This window comes from Lissotriton helveticus, chromosome 2_1 (genome assembly GCF_964261635.1).
Source record: "Lissotriton helveticus chromosome 2_1, aLisHel1.1, whole genome shotgun sequence".
Lineage (NCBI taxonomy): Eukaryota > Metazoa > Chordata > Amphibia > Caudata > Salamandridae > Lissotriton > Lissotriton helveticus.
The window spans coordinates 1,546,090,659-1,546,107,412 of record NC_136059.1 but is presented as its reverse complement, the minus strand read 5'-3'; the positions used below and the strand labels follow the sequence as shown (position 1 = coordinate 1,546,107,412).

General features: G+C 44.5%; 1 protein-coding gene across 2 annotated transcripts in view; it reads right to left on the bottom strand.

Moving 5' to 3' along the window:
• SPMAP2L (sperm microtubule associated protein 2 like) overlaps window positions 1-16,754 on the bottom strand; it is a 928,058-nt gene that overhangs the window by 533,345 nt on the left and 377,959 nt on the right. The gene's annotated exons all lie outside the window — the stretch shown is intronic.

The window sequence follows — 16,754 nt, the reverse complement described above, 5'->3', positions numbered from 1 at the left end:
AAAGAAGAACAAACATATTTTGCAGTATTTTCTAATAATAAAGAGGATGTCAATAGGAGAAGGTACAGAGATAGAACAAGACAACACTATACAGTAGTCCTTAGCGAGATCATAACGTAGGACAGCAGAGGCACAGGAAACCTACAACTTTTAAGTACTCACATTTCCAGGCAGTCACTCATTATCCCTCACAAGGCCATCTGTAGGCTTGCTACTAAGTAATAATGTACTGGCTTCAGGTGGCAATAGTACTAACCCACTGCTTAAGTAGTTCCCACTGGAACAAATCAATTATTTTATAGTAAGCGCCATGCTTGAGAGCTCTGTCATTGGTGAACGCTCTGCAGATGATCAAATTCAATTGAAGGTAGTGGATATGAGAGGTGAGTTGAGGGAGCTTCTGTTAAAGATTAGGTTTCCTATGGTGCTGGGGAGGAAGAGGGTTGCTTCATGGGATCAGCACTTGACTTTGAAACATGTGAAATGACTACTGCAGTTTCAAAACAGGGATTATAGCTAACAAGGAGTAGGAACTGATATTCCTAGGAATATGCACTTTACCACCAACGTGCTTACGGGTGACATCCTCTCATGGTACTGCTCTACTGAAGGTCTGTCACAGGGCTATTGAGGTAGGGATAGCAGCGCACTTCCTTAAATTATAATGCCTGGGGCAGATGTATCAACATCCATGTTTGCGATTCTCAAATAGCAATTTTTTGAGAATCGCTATTTGAGAATTGCAAAATGGGATGTATTAAGAAAATCACAATTTTTTAGCGATTTCTTAATTCCTTAATTGCGATTAGCAAATTGCGAATCGCAATTAAGGAATATTTTCTCATTCATTTCTATGGGCCAGGAGGCCCATAGGAAGGAATGGGAAGTTATTCTCAATTTGCGATTAACAATTTGCTAATCGCAAATTGAGAATATTTCAAGGGTGCACCCCTGAAATTTACATGGGTGTGCATATGGCGCACATACATGCCCTAATGGCATGTACGAGCGCCACATGGCAGCTTTACAATTGGCAAAAAGTGCATTTGTATTTAAAATCGCAAAATTACCACCAACTACAGGTTGGTGGTAATTGGCGATTTCTTAGTGTAATTCGCAAAAGCTTAATGCTTCATACATAGCATTTAAGGAATCGCAATTTGCGATTCCTTAAATGCTGACGCAAACTTAAGGAATCGCAAAATTTACAATTCCTTAAGTTTGCGATGCGATTTAAATGATACATCGCAAACCTGCTATTTTGCGAATCGAAGCGTTTGCGACAAAATAAACGTTTGATACATCTGCCCCAGAATGCCCAATAATATCTCAAAGATACAAAACTGACTTGCAAACATGGGAGAAGAAAATACTGTAAAAGCTGCACCTTAAAATCCCTACTCCAACTGCCCAATCCACAAAACTCTCCAGGATTCAAATCAATGTATAGATTTATCGCCCCACATATTTAAGAAGTGAAAGAGGGTACTCCCAAATGTACATCTTAAAAAAACACAAAAGCCATCCTACTAGTTTGTGACTTCCAGAATGGTGCAGGCCATTGTTAAATCCCACACTAACTAGAGGAATTACTTTTATTCAGGATCTTCCTATGAGCGCTGGCCTTCAATATTTTTTAATGCAGAGCTAGGCAGCTACTCTAACTTGAAGGATATGTAAATTTAATCCTGGCTTAACTATAATAAAATAACTGTTCTCGAACCTTCAAAAATATGAACTGTATTGAAATAGGCGCAAACTTTTAAGAAACAATTCTCATGCAGCCCCTCAGTATTCCAGCACCAAAATCCCACCTTTTAGAGAGAACATGCAACCCAACTCAATTCTGTCCTCCCTCTGCTCTGAGATCACTCTTACTAGAACAACAAACCAAGAGACCATCAAGCTAAACCAACCCCAGTAATGAACTGAAAGAAGCATAAATTAAAACCTGATCACCATATTCTGAACAAAATCAGCTGATTTCTCTCGGCCCGTTGTGCTGACTGGTGCAGGGGAGGGTGGGGGGGGGGAGAGTTATAGAGTTGCACCGTTTATGCAAATTGAAAAACAAAACTGATGTGCATATACTGTACATCAAAGTTAGATTGCTGATAGATTGCTATACTATAGAAAGTGGCTTTCTATGTAATGACTTATGCTGTTTAATAAAGAAAGTTAAAAATATATATATATATATATCTCTGGGCCCGATTCACAAAGATAAACTTAGACATTTGGTCTAAACTTAGACCGAATGTCTAAATTTACGACTTTGGGAATTCACAAAGGGCATTTACGAGTACTGTTTTTATATCCGCAGTCAGACTAGATCTTTGCCCCGAGTGTGTACATAAAGATAGTACTCGTAAATTCTCTTTGTGAATTCCTAAGTTGTAAACATAGACGTTTGGTCCGAGTTTAGAACAAACATCTACGTTTACCTTTGTGAATCAGGCCCTCTGTTTACACATGCTGAAGTCTTTCTACATCTATACCTGCTGTGACACCCTTGCTGCATGAGCACTATACCGTCGTTTCAGGCTATAATCTGATTTCTCAAGCTAGTCTTGCAATAGGCCAAATATTTTATTATAATGCATAATAGTGCCATTTACGCATTTGTAACGAGTACAAATTTTGACAGATATGGGAACAGAGGAAGAACTTGACAAGATTTGTCTAGGATCACAAAATGAGTTTCAGTGGGGAAACCGGAAATAAACAGCAGGTATTTTGATTTTAAAAATGTCCATGGAACAATCAGACCCTCTTTTCCTCACAAAGGGAAAGTTGTACTTGTATCCATTTGGGTGCAGCCCATGCAAAATAAAACTTGGTCTAGAAAATATATTGACAATCCCACTGTTAATTCTAATGATGCTGGTGATATACCACATTTCCTTAGGTTTGAATCACAACGAACCTCAGCAAATGGTCTAGGAACTGAAGTAGTCACCAGGTCTGCAACATCCTTTTCTTATACTGTTGGGACGGAAATTTCCTCTCCATGGTAATGGAATGCGATTGTATGTCGGAATTACGCATGCGTTCAGAACACATGCCTTTTTAACGCCGTCTTTAGTACGAACACGTAGTAACAACGCGTTTCTTTTGCATGCAAGTCATTGCAATGACTTGCCCTGGGGGGCGCTGGACTTTGGATTAGTATAATTTACTAATCCAACTCCAGTCTACGCATCAGTAAGGAAGGTGTTGGATTTTAAAACCAACACCTCTGCACCAATGCCCCCGTTAAAGCAAGTCATTGTAATGACTTGCGTGCCATAGGAATGCGTGCTAATGACACATTCCTTCAATTGCCAGCGCTGTAAAGGCAGTGTGAATCTAGCGTCGAGCTAAAGGCTGTTTCCCTGGAATGCACCCCTACCCTGAGTGCTTCAATTGTACTGATGTCTGGATTTTGAATGCTGATTTTTGTCATAGGCAAACACAGATCATGTGTGTGTGCCATGACACAGACCTGTCTCCTGGATTATGGTCTTTTTGCACCAAGAAGGGTGCCCAAAGCTCTACCCTCATAGTGGTTGAAGGCTAATGCCTTTAGAAGGAGTTAAGCAGCACATGCGCTGTGATGGCAGCATACCATGTTGTGATCAGTAGGAGTAAACAGGTCCTTTTTAGGTCGAAGCACGACCTGCATTCAATGCGTAAGCATTGATTGCAGTGCTTCGACAACTATTGCTACCCGTTTTTGGGAATGTGGACAGGAGAGGGTGCACGAGCGCAGATTTGCTCAGTTTTGACCTCGTGAGCGCGCACAGCGCCGTGCCCCTCTCCTGCCTCATTCCCTTGGCAAACACACTCCACACTCATGCATGCGCACATACACAGTCATACACAGGCACACACACACTGCATACACACACGCAGACCCACGCGCACACACACAGACAGACACATTCGAACAGACACACGAGCGTACACCCCCCCCCCACTCACTGGCTCTTTCGGCGTGTTCCGTGGGCACTCACCGGGCTGTTGCTGGGGATCGGGCTCCTCGCTGCGGCAGTCTCATCTCGTCGCGGCACCAGGGGGCGGGACTTCCTGCCGGAATGCAGGCCCCGCCCCCGTCTCGGCCAAAAGTGCCTGCCTTCCGGTTTTCACGGAGCAGGGCTGCGGCGCTGATTTCTTTTTCTTGCTTTCTCGTTCTTCTTGCTTCTGCAGGATATCTGGTATAACTCTAATTTGCAGACCCACCTCCTTGCGGGGAAGGGTGTGCGCCTTTGTTACAATTTCAAATTGTGAGGAATCTGTGGTTTGAAATATCGTTTTCCATCACTGACAGTTGCTTCATTTAAATGCAAGGTACGGGTCTCTTTAAAAACAATGCCTGTGCTCTAGTTTTGTTCAACTTGGTGGTTCTCTGCTCAGTGTTTATAAACCTCTGTAGCCGGTGCATAAGAATTGAAATGTTTGCATGGAGTTAAACCCTGTCCTTGTGCTTCTGTTGACAGTCAGTGGTTAAGTACGTTCACTTGTGGTGTTACAACTGGAAAATCTCTGCCTGTTTAATTAACAGCACACTCAAACTTGTCAGAAAGAAAGCAAGGTGCAGGATGTGGCCGAAGGGTCATTGTTTCCAGTATATGACCCCAGTACACCGGCTACCTCTGTCAGTAATGCCTTTGTAGGGTGGAGCAGACTTCATTTTAGGATCTCGGCCCTGTGACCATCTGCTTTTCTAAGACACTGGGCAAACGCAGTGTGCGATGGCCATTGTTGCCTGGGGATTGCTGCTTCGCCTGCTACAGGCATTCTTACTGGAAAAGGACAGAGGGAGCCTTCCCCCCAGTCCTTCGTCACGCTGCACAGATGGCGCTGCTTATTCAAACGTATCATTGCTATCTTATCAAGCAATCTTTCCTCTTTGAAGCTTTTGCTGAGTCACAAGGGGGGTCAGCCTTCTGGCCTGACATCTGTATGCAAGTTACTGCCATACTGAAACAAGCGTTTAGATGACGTGTTTCCACTAATCACGCAGGCTCCTGCTGGTGCTAGAATGTGTATTTCCTAAAGTTTATCAGCCCCCACACCACCGAGCAACGAGGGCTTTCTCCTACAAGCCAGCGCTATCTCTTTATATGTGCCCAAACAACCCGCGTTCGCTCTTAAAGACGACGCCTTGCCACAGAAAACACACTGCTTCGCCATTACAAACAAATAAACCACAATTGTGGTGCAAACGACAGCGGGTGAATTGTCGAGGGAGAGCCACAGATACCTTCTCTGAATGACAGACGTCTGAGATTCAGAGTGCAGAGTGCAGATTCAGAGTGCAGAGTGCAGATTCAGAGTGCAGATTCAGAGTGCAGATTCAGAGTGCAGAGTGCAGATTCAGAGTGCAGAGTGCAGATTCAGAGTGCAGAGTGCAGATTCAGAGTGCAGATTCAGAGTGCAGAGTGCAGATTCAGAGTGCAGAGTGCAGATTCAGAGTGCAGAGTGCAGATTGTGGGTGCAGATTGCGGGTGCAGAGTGCAGATTCAGAGTGCAGATTCAGAGTGCAGAGTGCAGATTCAGAGTGCAGATTCAGAGTGCAGAGTGCAGATTCAGAGTGCAGATTCAGAGTGCAGAGTGCAGATTCAGAGTGCAGATTCAGAGTGCAGAGTGCAGAGTGCAGATTCAGAGTGCAGATTCAGAGTGCAGAGTGCAGATTCAGAGTGCAGAGTGCAGATTCAGAGTACAGAGTGCAGATTCAGAGTGCAGATTCAGAGTGCAGATTCAGAGTGCAGAGTGCAGATTCAGAGTGCAGAGTGCAGATTCAGAGTGCAGAGTGCAGATTCAGAGTGCAGAGTGCAGATTCAGAGTGCAGATGCAGAGTGCAGATTCAGAGTGCAGATGCAGAGTGCAGATGCAGAGTGCAGATGCAGAGTGCAGATTCAGAGTGCAGATTCAGAGTGCAGATTCAGAGTGCAGAGTGCAGATTCAGAGTGCAGATTCAGAGTGCAGAGTGCAGATTCAGAGTGCAGATTCAGAGTTCAGAGTGCAGATTCAGAGTGCAGATTCAGAGTGCAGATTCAGAGTTCAGAGTGCAGATTCAGAGTGCAGATTCAGAGTGCAGATTCAGAGTGCAGATTCAGAGTGCAGAGTGCAGAGTGCAGAGTGCAGATTCAGAGTGCAGAGTGCAGATTCAGAGTGCAGATTCAGAGTGCAGAGTGCAGAGTGCAGAGTGCAGATTCAGAGTGCAGAGTGCAGATTCAGAGTGCAGAGTGCAGATTCAGAGTGCAGATTCAGAGTGCAGATTCAGAGTGCAGAGTGCAGATTCAGAGTGCAGAGTGCAGATTCAGAGTGCAGATTCAGAGTGCAGATTCAGAGTGCAGATTCAGAGTGCAGAGTGCAGATTCAGAGTGCAGAGTGCAGATTCAGAGTGCAGAGTGCAGATTCAGAGTGCAGATTGCAGATTCAGAGTGCAGATTCAGAGTGCAGCTTCAGAGTGCAGATTCAGAGTGCAGATTCAGAGTGCAGATTCAGAGTGCAGAGTGCAGATTCAGAGTGCAGAGTGCAGATTCAGAGTGCAGATTCAGAGTGCAGAGTGCAGATTCAGAGTGCAGATTCAGAGTGCAGATTCAGAGTGCAGATTCAGAGTGCAGATTCAGAGTGCAGAGTGCAGATTCAGAGTGCAGATTCAGAGTGCAGAGTCAGAGTGTGAGTGCAAATGCTATAGTCGTCACATGTGCGAAAGTTATAACTATTGGCATTGAAAATGACAAAGCTATTAATTTAGCTATTTTCAAAATCAACACATAAATAAAAAAATTGTCATTTACAAGACCAATAGCTCAAACTTTCATAATGCGAGACCTATTGCATTGCAAATGCTTGTTACCTGTGTCACTGGAGTGAGGCCTACAGGCTCACTCATTTAAAGTTCCACTGCTCTCTGCTTAGCCCACCACTTGGCCTGCATCGTTTTGGTGTGTAGTGCTGCACAGTGCATGTGTGCAATGCATGTGCTGGATGTATGCATGCCTGTGAATGGTACAATACAGGAATAATGCAGCACAATGCAGTGCGTGCAGGTTAAATGTATGTGCTGGATGTATGTGTGCCTGTGAGTTGTACAATACATGAAGGATGTGGTGCTATGCAGTGTGTGCATGTAAAATGCATGTATTGTGTATATGTATGCCTGTGAGGGGTACAATACATGAAAGGTGAAGCGCTGTGCAGTATTTGTTTGTTGAATACATGCTCTGGGTGTATGGGTGCCTATGAGTTGTGCAGTACATGGAGGATAGAGTGCTGTGCAGTGTTTGTATGTTGAATGCACGTGTTGGGTGCATGTATGCCTGTCAAGGGCACAATACATGGAGGTCTCAAGTTTCCATTTTGGGAGACCCAAGGCTACATGGTAAAACATGAGCAGAGGAGGTATAGAATCCCCCAGACAGATTTGTGTGTTGCTGCATTCTTGTAAGCTGGGTGGGACATACTGTAGAAGGAAGAGGCACTCACCTCCGGTACATTTCAAAGTGTACTATTTGGTTGAAAGAGAGGTCACAAGGAAGGGGTTTGAGCAAATCTCAGGAGGGAGATAGGGCTGATCAGAGAATCCTAAAGTGTAGCGCTGAGGACTCTGGATTAACCTTTTGATGCACATATCACTGCCATTTCTATAAATGGCCTTACCTCCTCCTATTTCACTCTACATGGACGTGTCAGTTAAGGTTGCCCCCTTTCACCTTTACTCTGTAATCTTGCTTAGAACCCTTCAGATCTAAAGTATGCAAAAAAATAATATTTTTTTTTGTCATACAAATAACATGTAGAATTGGCTGCATCCGCTCATGATATCCTCCTATTCATCTCACGACCCCAAACATCAATACTAGCTTCTCTCAGTGAAGTTAACTCTCGTTCACATTTTTCCGGCTGCAAATTAAATCCAGATAAATGTGAAGTTCTTCCACAGAGTAAATACTTTCAAAGAGGATTTCAGTCACACTGGTTTCACATGGAATCTAAACAAAATTAAATACTTAGGTCTTTGGTTCACCCCTTCAACAGCATACGCTATCTCTCCAAATTTTGAACAATGTATTTATAAAATAAATACTCTTGTCAATCATTGGCATCCTGGTGGGGATGCCTAGACACTTGCAAAATTATGTTGGTTCTCATTGTATTGTACACGATTGTAGGTGATTTCTGAAATTTCATTAAATGTTCCACCCAAATATTAAAAGAAAATGATCTACATTCTCTCTGCTTTCCTCTGGAATAATAAGAAAGCTTGTATGTTGTTATCAAAGTTTAAACTCCTATTCATTGATGGCGGAGTCAACTGTCCAGATTTTTATACATACTGCACAGCATTTTGTTAAAACAATCGGTACATTGGCTCCTAGATTCCCCATTCCTTGCCCCTTCATGGTGAGAGTTGAAGCAAGTTTTCTTCATCTCCTTTTCAGTTCCAAGGGTATTTATAATTTTTTTTTAAAACAGACTACTCTCTTCCTCTATTTTTAAACATGTATGTAAATTACTACAACCCATAGCATTTCCTGACTCTATGAACTAGGATTCTTTCCTCTCCACAACTATCTGGAATAACAAAATTATACTTAATATTAATAAACCACTTTATTGGAAGATATGAAGATAACACAGCTTAATTTCGGTCCATCAACTATTTTCTAATAGTTCTTTAAGTGACTTTGACAAGCACAACATCTTTTTGGTTTCCCTTATCATTTTCAACATAAAGTTCTGTCCTTAATAAATATTATTTCTAATGCCTGAGTGGACTACGACTTCACCTCATCAATAATTAAAAGAGCCCCTGCTTGCTAATCCTAAACAATCCATTCCGTTCTTTCTTTATTCTGCAAATGCTGCAATAAAAGTCCACATAAATACAAATGGTATAAAAACTTTAAAACAGTAAAACCAATACAATAAAAAAGGGTAAAAGCTATCATACGTCCATATTGAACAATGCTAAATCAATAGACATTGCTACAGCCATATGCCTTATACTTTTGAATTCTGGCGGAGAATTAGCACCTTGTTAAGGAGGGTTAAAGACAAGGTGGTTCTGTTGGGTAACAAAAAATTACTTTTAAAGGAAGGCTGAATCAGCTCATTACACATTAAATAAAACCTCTCTGAAAACAAACAACTGAAAATGCAGTCTTTATATTAATAGAAAGTAATCACGATACACAAGAATTACTTCATTCTGTGGTGCCACAAGTTTCAATAAATGATAAATCGTTAAGGAAACATGTGATGAACGTGACTGTTGGTGAACAAAGTGATCAGTGCATTAAATTCAGTGACACATATGTACAAAATTATACATGGGGAAGTAAGCAGGCCAGAGTATTGATTTAGTCCTCCAAGGAGACAGGGGTAACTGTACAAGCTCCTGGAGTTATCTTGACCAGTGGTAAGCGTCGACGTTTCGACCCTAAAGCGCCCCAGTCGGTGGTCGCGGCGGGTCTTTATCAAGACAGGGGACGGTATGGGAAACAGGTGGAGATATCGCAGCCTGGTGGATAGCCAATAGGTCAACCCCGTGTGGAACAAAACTGCAGCAACCGGATTGTGCTGTTCGTCCAAACGCGATCACAGCCAGCGACCTTGTTAAGGAGGGCCATTGGGTTTAAAGGTGCAGCTAGAGCATTTGTCTAGGTCGGCTGCTAGCTGCAGCGGTGGGCAGTGCAATACAGTATTTAAGACCCTGCACTGCCCTGTCTGATTCTCCATACTTAATTAAACAAAAAGAATCCATATCTAGATTTTATTAGAGTGGTCCCTACAATGGTGGGGAGCACATAGTGTTCTTTAAATACCCCTCACACACCAAAAGGACCCTTGGTGTCATGCTTCATCATTGGGGTCTTCGCACCCCTCTACGGGATGCGGCGTGCTGCTAACTGGCGACTGCGCGGGAGCACTTTTATTATTTGGCTATGTGTGGTGCATGTGGGGTTCTTGTGTGTATAAGTGAGTGGTGGGTTCCGAAGAGTGATAAAGTGAAGTTAAAAAGGTACCTGGCACATGAGGTCTACAAAAACTTTAATGGGCCCCCGTGCTGGTACTGTTAAAAGTGTGATTTTGAGGTATTTTGAATGTTAATGTACAACACCTCATGTGTGCGTCAACATGTTTCAAAGCTAGGCTTCTTCTTCAGGACGGGGTGCATAGATCTCCACCTTACTCACGTCCCTCGAAAATTTCGGATTGTTTACAGAAAAGTGATATTAAACTGGAAAGGCTAGTATGTGCCTACTTGTTTATTCATAAGTATCTGCTTTGAGAACCTGAAAGAAAGAGGACAAAAAGAATACAGGAAAAAGCATTTTGGTATTATGGAAGAAATATCCAAAAGTGCAGGTTCAGTGACCTAGAAAATTGTGAGGGCAGCAACTGCTAGACATCATTTGTCATTCTATTGTAGTGGTGTGCCCTGTAAAAAAGGAACAGAGACAAGACATACACAACACTTAACATAAAACACACGCTCTACAAACAACAATTGTGTGCATACTTACTGCCAAAGTCATGGTTGGCACGATGAGCCTCCAAAACGGTGGGGTAGTAGTGCTATTTAGCACCCTGTAAAAACAAGGTAGAGTGCTCAGTCTACATGAATGCTTGGTATTCACTTACTTCTTGTGGTTTTGGAGACCAAAGTAACTCAGTGGCTAGTTATACTCACTGCTACACGGGAATTCCTGCACCTTACTTCCCCCAGCTGCTGCTCCAATGATAGTGGAAAGAGTCCGGTTCCTACGCTTTAAGTACACCCATCAATCACACAAGAAGTAAGTGAATACCAAGCATTTATGTAGACTGAGCACTCGACCTTGTTTTTACAGGGTGCTAAACAGAAGGGAAGGATGTTAATGTATAGTAAAAACAGGGTTGGGGCAAGAACAGAGCCCCGTCTTACCCCCTCATGACTGGTATTGATGGTGTTAACTCCTCATGTTTGCCTGCGCATAGTTAGACACCAACAAGAGAATGTGGGACACCCTGGTTCATTAGAACTTTCCAAAGGGCTCCCTTGGCACCAGGTGAGAGGCAGTACGGAGCTCAACAAAAACTGTATAGAGCCGACCACCTCCCAGAATGACATGCTGCCATTATATAAGTTGCAATCGGAATACTTGGTCAATGGTACTGGTCCCAGATCTGAACCCTAATTGGAGGTGAGTTATAAGATCCACGCTCTCAACCCACTCACACAGCCTATCCAACAGTATACGAGAAAATAGCTTTCGGGAGCTGTCAACAAGGCTGATTCGCCAATGGGGCTCGTGAATGGGTGGAGAACATACAACCCGAGCAAAATCCAACACACCTTTCATTCTGGGGCGCATAATAGCCTCTCCCACCTGGATTACATTATAGTTCCCGCCCCACAGGTTACAAACATTCACAAGGTCAGACACCTAGCCTGGGGCATTTCTGACCACTCCCCTCTATGGGTTCACATAGTTCTTGGCCAAACCCAAGTGGGAAGAGTTGCCCCTATAAACCTGTGGCACTTAAGAAACCCAAGAATTCGTAAAGACCTGATCAAATCTATAAACAACTACTTTCTAGAAAACGAGGAATCAGTGGTCTCTCCCCAAATTCTGTGGGAGGCCTTTGAAACTGTACTCCGAGGTCAGGCTGATAGCGGGACTTAAAAAAGACAAACTCAAAGACATTTCTGATCCAGAGCAGGAGATGTATTGCCTAGAACAGGACATGGGTTCAGATATCACACCTGAAGCACTCCACACACTCTGCATCCACCAGGGCGAATACAGGGCATTAGTGACTGATAGAGCCAAGGCACTGGGGCAGGACAAGATGGGTCTTATTTACGACTGAGGGACAAGGCAGGGAAACTGATCGCTTGGCTTGACAAAAAAGAGTGCACTAGCAGACTTGGCCCAGAGCTCAAGGACGCTGAGATGACTCCTTTAACAGACCCCCATAATATAGTTACCCATTTTGCAGATCATATCCGCACTGTTTATACCACTGTGGCGCCACACACTGAAGATGAATCCTTAGACCTCCTAAGGGACGTCTCTCTCCTCACTCTTTCAGACGAGGATCAAGCATACATGGACAGTGACCTCTCCACTGACGAAATAGCACTCGCGATACGAGCACTACATCCCGGCAAGGCCCTAGGACCAAACGGCATCCCTATTGAACTCTATAAACTCCGTCCAGATAAACTGGCCCCGTACCTAAAGGCCATGTATGAGAACAGCCTCGAAAGAGGATTTCTGCCTATAGACCAAAGAATTGCAACTATTGTCACAATCCATAAAGAGGTAAAATCAAAACAGACTGCACCTCCTACCGCCCTATTTTACTTTTGAACGCAGAACCCAAAATCCTTGCTAAACTACTTGCTAACAGATTAATCAAAGTCATAGGGGACCTGGTACACCCTGACCAATCAGGCTCTATGCCATGTAGGAACACTGCGTTAAACTTGCACAGGGTCCACAGTGTTTTGGGTAGGGTATCTACCATACGAGAACAGGCGATCATTGTTTCCATGGATGCCACCATGTCTTTTGATGCGGTTGAGTGGCCCTATCTCTTCGCCGTACTCACAAAGTTGGGATTTGGACCAGGCTTAATTCGGTGGGTGCGTCTGCTATATTGCAAACCTATGGCTCAAGTGTTAGTAAATAACAAAATATCAGAGGCCTTTACACTCAGCCGAGGGACCCGACAGGGATGCCCCCTATCCCCCCAACTCTTCGCACTGGCCCTGGAACCCCTTACAGCATGGGTCTGGAGAGACCCACTCATTCGCGGAATGCGCTGGACCCCAGATTGGGAGGAACGTATTTCTCTTTATGCTGATGATGTCCTGCTATATCTCACATCCCCTAAGAAATCTCTGATTGCTGTTTTCGACATCCTAGCCATTTTTGGCAGATACTCCGGGTTTGGTATCAACTGGCAGAAGTCCCTCCTCTATGTCCTCTGTGGAGACCCTCCTCCGTTGCCGCCAAATTGCCCAATACAAACTGTCACGGAAGGTTTCAAATACCTGGGGATATTTGTCTCTCTCGATCAGTCACTCCGGTATTCCCGCAACCTCATCCCCCCACTGCAAAGGCTCAAGCGAGACATCACAAATTGGAAGTCACTCCCACTTTCCATGTTGGGCAAGGCAGCCATTTTTAAAATGATGTCATCACCCTGTTTTTTGTATGCATTACAGACCTCAGCTGACCCTGTCCCTAACTCATACTTCAAAGAAATAGAAGGGCTCCAGCGTGAGCTGCTATGTGATGGGAAACCACGCATCGCCTTACACAAACTCACACTCAACTGGTATGATGGGGGAATCGGATTGCCGAATATCAAAAAATACTATTGGGCTGCACACCTTGCAGCAATAAATCACGGCATCTACGGCGGCTTTGATGACCTGTGATTCAATATGGATAGATGGCTCCTTCCCGGAGGTGTCTACGGCCGAGTACTCTATTCCAAACCAGGTAGACACCCACTAACGGGTCCCACCAAACACGCGGTTGAGGTCTGGCACTCAGCTAATAAATCGCTCGGATGGGACCAAAAACTTACACTAGCTACGCCCTTATAGGATTCTCAAAAACTGGGCGATTTGTGGAAATCAAAGGGCTTTGACAAATGGGAACTAATAGGCATCTCACGTAGAAAAGATCTCTGGGACGAGGGCGACATGAAACCCTTTGCCACATCCAGTGCCAACATGAGTTGGCAGATTTGGAGCGGTTTTGATATTTGCAAATCCGGCATGCTCTACGATCGGCCTTGCCCAGAAAGTCCTCCCCTCCCGACGCATCCCCACTAGAGGACAGGATACTTGACGGACACTTGCCTGAGAAAGCCATTTCTCTTGTATATAAAATACTCATAAACAATATGGAGGACCCTCTTTGTACACTCCGGGAAAAATGGGTTAGAGATGGTGTCGAAATAGATGACGAGGATTGGCAACTGGCAGTTTCCTCCCCCATAACTGTTGCAATCTCAGCATGACTCCGGCTAATACAACTGAAGGTCCTACACAGAATCTATGTCACAGGACCTCAACTGCTACACATGGGTGGGCCAACTGACGGGACTTGTAGGTGGGGATGTAATCAATTAGGTACTTTCATGCATATAATTTGGCATTGTGAGCCTATTTAATGTTGTTGGCAGAAGGTACATGAGGTGATCAGTGAAGTTTTGGCAATTGTTCTCCGCCCAGAGGAGCGTAGATGCCTCCAAAATATCTGGGAACCCACTGACCTCAATACTCACACTACTCAATGGGTCACACTTGGACTCATGGTTGGCAAAAGAAATATCGCACAGCTCTGGGGAACTACACATGCACCCAACATAGCAGACTGGAAGAAAGATCTCGACTGGTGTATGTATAGGGAAAAGACGGTCTTCATTGCCCGTGGCTGCCCCCGAAAATGGTATAAGATCTGGGACTCCTGGAATACGTATTGTGGTAATATTTGTGTTCCTCCCCGTAATATTGATTGTGAAGATGCCCCTTCTCCTTGACCCCCAATGAAATATCCTACTGTATTTGTATTGGTATTTGTCTCCACTGTAACCTCAAATGTCATATTTTGGAAAAGGGGGTGGTGATGGACAGAGTTTCTGAATGATGCAGAATACTCTTACCAAGTCAATAGATCATGGTTTTAATCCATCACCGTTTTTTAGCTCACTGCACCATCCCAGTTCAGAACCTGGCTATATGCAAATTAGTCTGTTCCTGTCCCAGTGCATGATGGGAACAGGGCAAACCAAACTACCAAGCCAATTCTTATACTGGGAAGGAAACAAGCTTCCGGGGACCGGTTTCTGGCATCACAGCCTTCTTCGGCCCGGCTTGCTTGAATCCTGATGGTGCAATGAGCAAGGGACTCACGTCTGAGTATACCCTCCCACACATAGTGTGGATAAAACCGATTTTGGAAAAGGGGGTGGTGATGGACAGAGTTTCTGAATGATGCAGAATACTCTTACCAAGTCAATAGATCATGGCTTTAATCCATCACCGTTTTTTAGCTCACTGCACCATCCCAGTTCAGAACCTGGCTATATGCAAATTAGTCTGTTCCTGTCCCAGTGCATGATGGGAACAAGGCAAACCAAACTACCAAGCCAATTCTTATACTGGGAAGGAAACAAGCTTCCGGGGACCGGTTTCTGGCATCGCAGCCTTCTTCGGCCCGGCTTGCTTGAATCCTGATGGTGCAATGAGCAAGGGATGGTGCAATGAGCAAGGGACAGGAACAGACTAATTTGCATATAGCCAGGTTCTGAGCTGGGATGGTGCATTGAGCTAAAAAACGGTGATGGATTAAAACCATGATCTCTTGACTTGGTAAGAGTATTCTGCATCATTCAGAAACTCTGTCCATCACCACCCCCCTTTTCCAAAATCGGTTTATCCACACTAAGTGTGGGAGGGTATGCTCAGACGTGAGTCCCTTGCTCATTGTACCATCAGGATTCAAGCAAGCCGGGCCGAAGAAGGCTGTGATGCCAGAAACCGGTCCCCGGAAGCTTGTTTCCTTACCAGTATAAGAATTGGCTTGGTAGTTTGGTTTGCCCTGTTCCCATCATGCACTGGGACAGGAACAGACTAATTTGCATATAGCCAGGTTCTGAGCTGGGATGGTGCATTGAGCTAAAAAACGGTGATGGATTAAAACCATGATCTCTTGACTTGGTAAGAGTATTCTGCATCATTCAGAAACTCTGTCCATCACCACCCCCCTTTTCCAAAATCGGTTTATCCACACTATGTGTGGGAGGGTATGCTCAGACGTGAGTCCCTTGCTCATTGTACCATCAGGATTCAAGCAAGCCGGGCCGAAGAAGGCTGTGATGCCAGAAACCGGTCCCCGGAAGCTTGTTTCCTTACCAGTATAAGAATTGGCTTGGTAGTTTGGTTTGCCCTGTTCCCATCATGCACTGGGACAGGAACAGACTAATTTGCATATAGCCAGGTTCTGAGCTGGGATGGTGCATTGAGCTAAAAAACGGTGATGGATTAAAACCATGATCTCTTGACTTGGTAAGAGTATTCTGCATCATTCAGAAACTCTGTCCGTCACCACCCCCCTTTTCCAAAATCGGTTTATCCACACTATGTGTGGGAGGGTATGCTCAGACGTGAGTCCCTTGCTCATTGTACCATCAGGATTCAAGCAAGCCGGGCCGAAGAAGGCTGTGATGCCAGAAACCGGTCCCCGGAAGCTTGTTTCCTTACCAGTATAAGAATTGGCTTGGTAGTTTGGTTTGCCCTGTTCCCATCATGCACTGGGACAGGAACAGACTAATTTGCATATAGCCAGGTTCTGAGCTGGGATGGTGCATTGAGCTAAAAAACGGTGATGGATTAAAACCATGATCTCTTGACTTGGTAAGAGTATTCTGCATCATTCAGAAACTCTGACCATCACCACCCCCCTTTTCCAAAATCGGTTTATCCACACTAAGTGTGGGAGGGTATGCTCAGACGTGAGTCCCTCGCTCATTGTACCATCAGGATTCAAGCAAGCCAGGCCGAAGAAGGCTGTGATGCCAGAAACCGGTCCCCGGAAGCTTGTTTCCTTACCAGTATAAGAATTGGCTTGGTAGTTTGGTTTGCCCTGTTCCCATCATGCACTGGGACAGGAACAGACTAATTTGCATATAGCCAGGTTCTGAGCTGGGATGGTGCATTGAGCTAAAAAACGGTGATGGATTAAAACCATGAT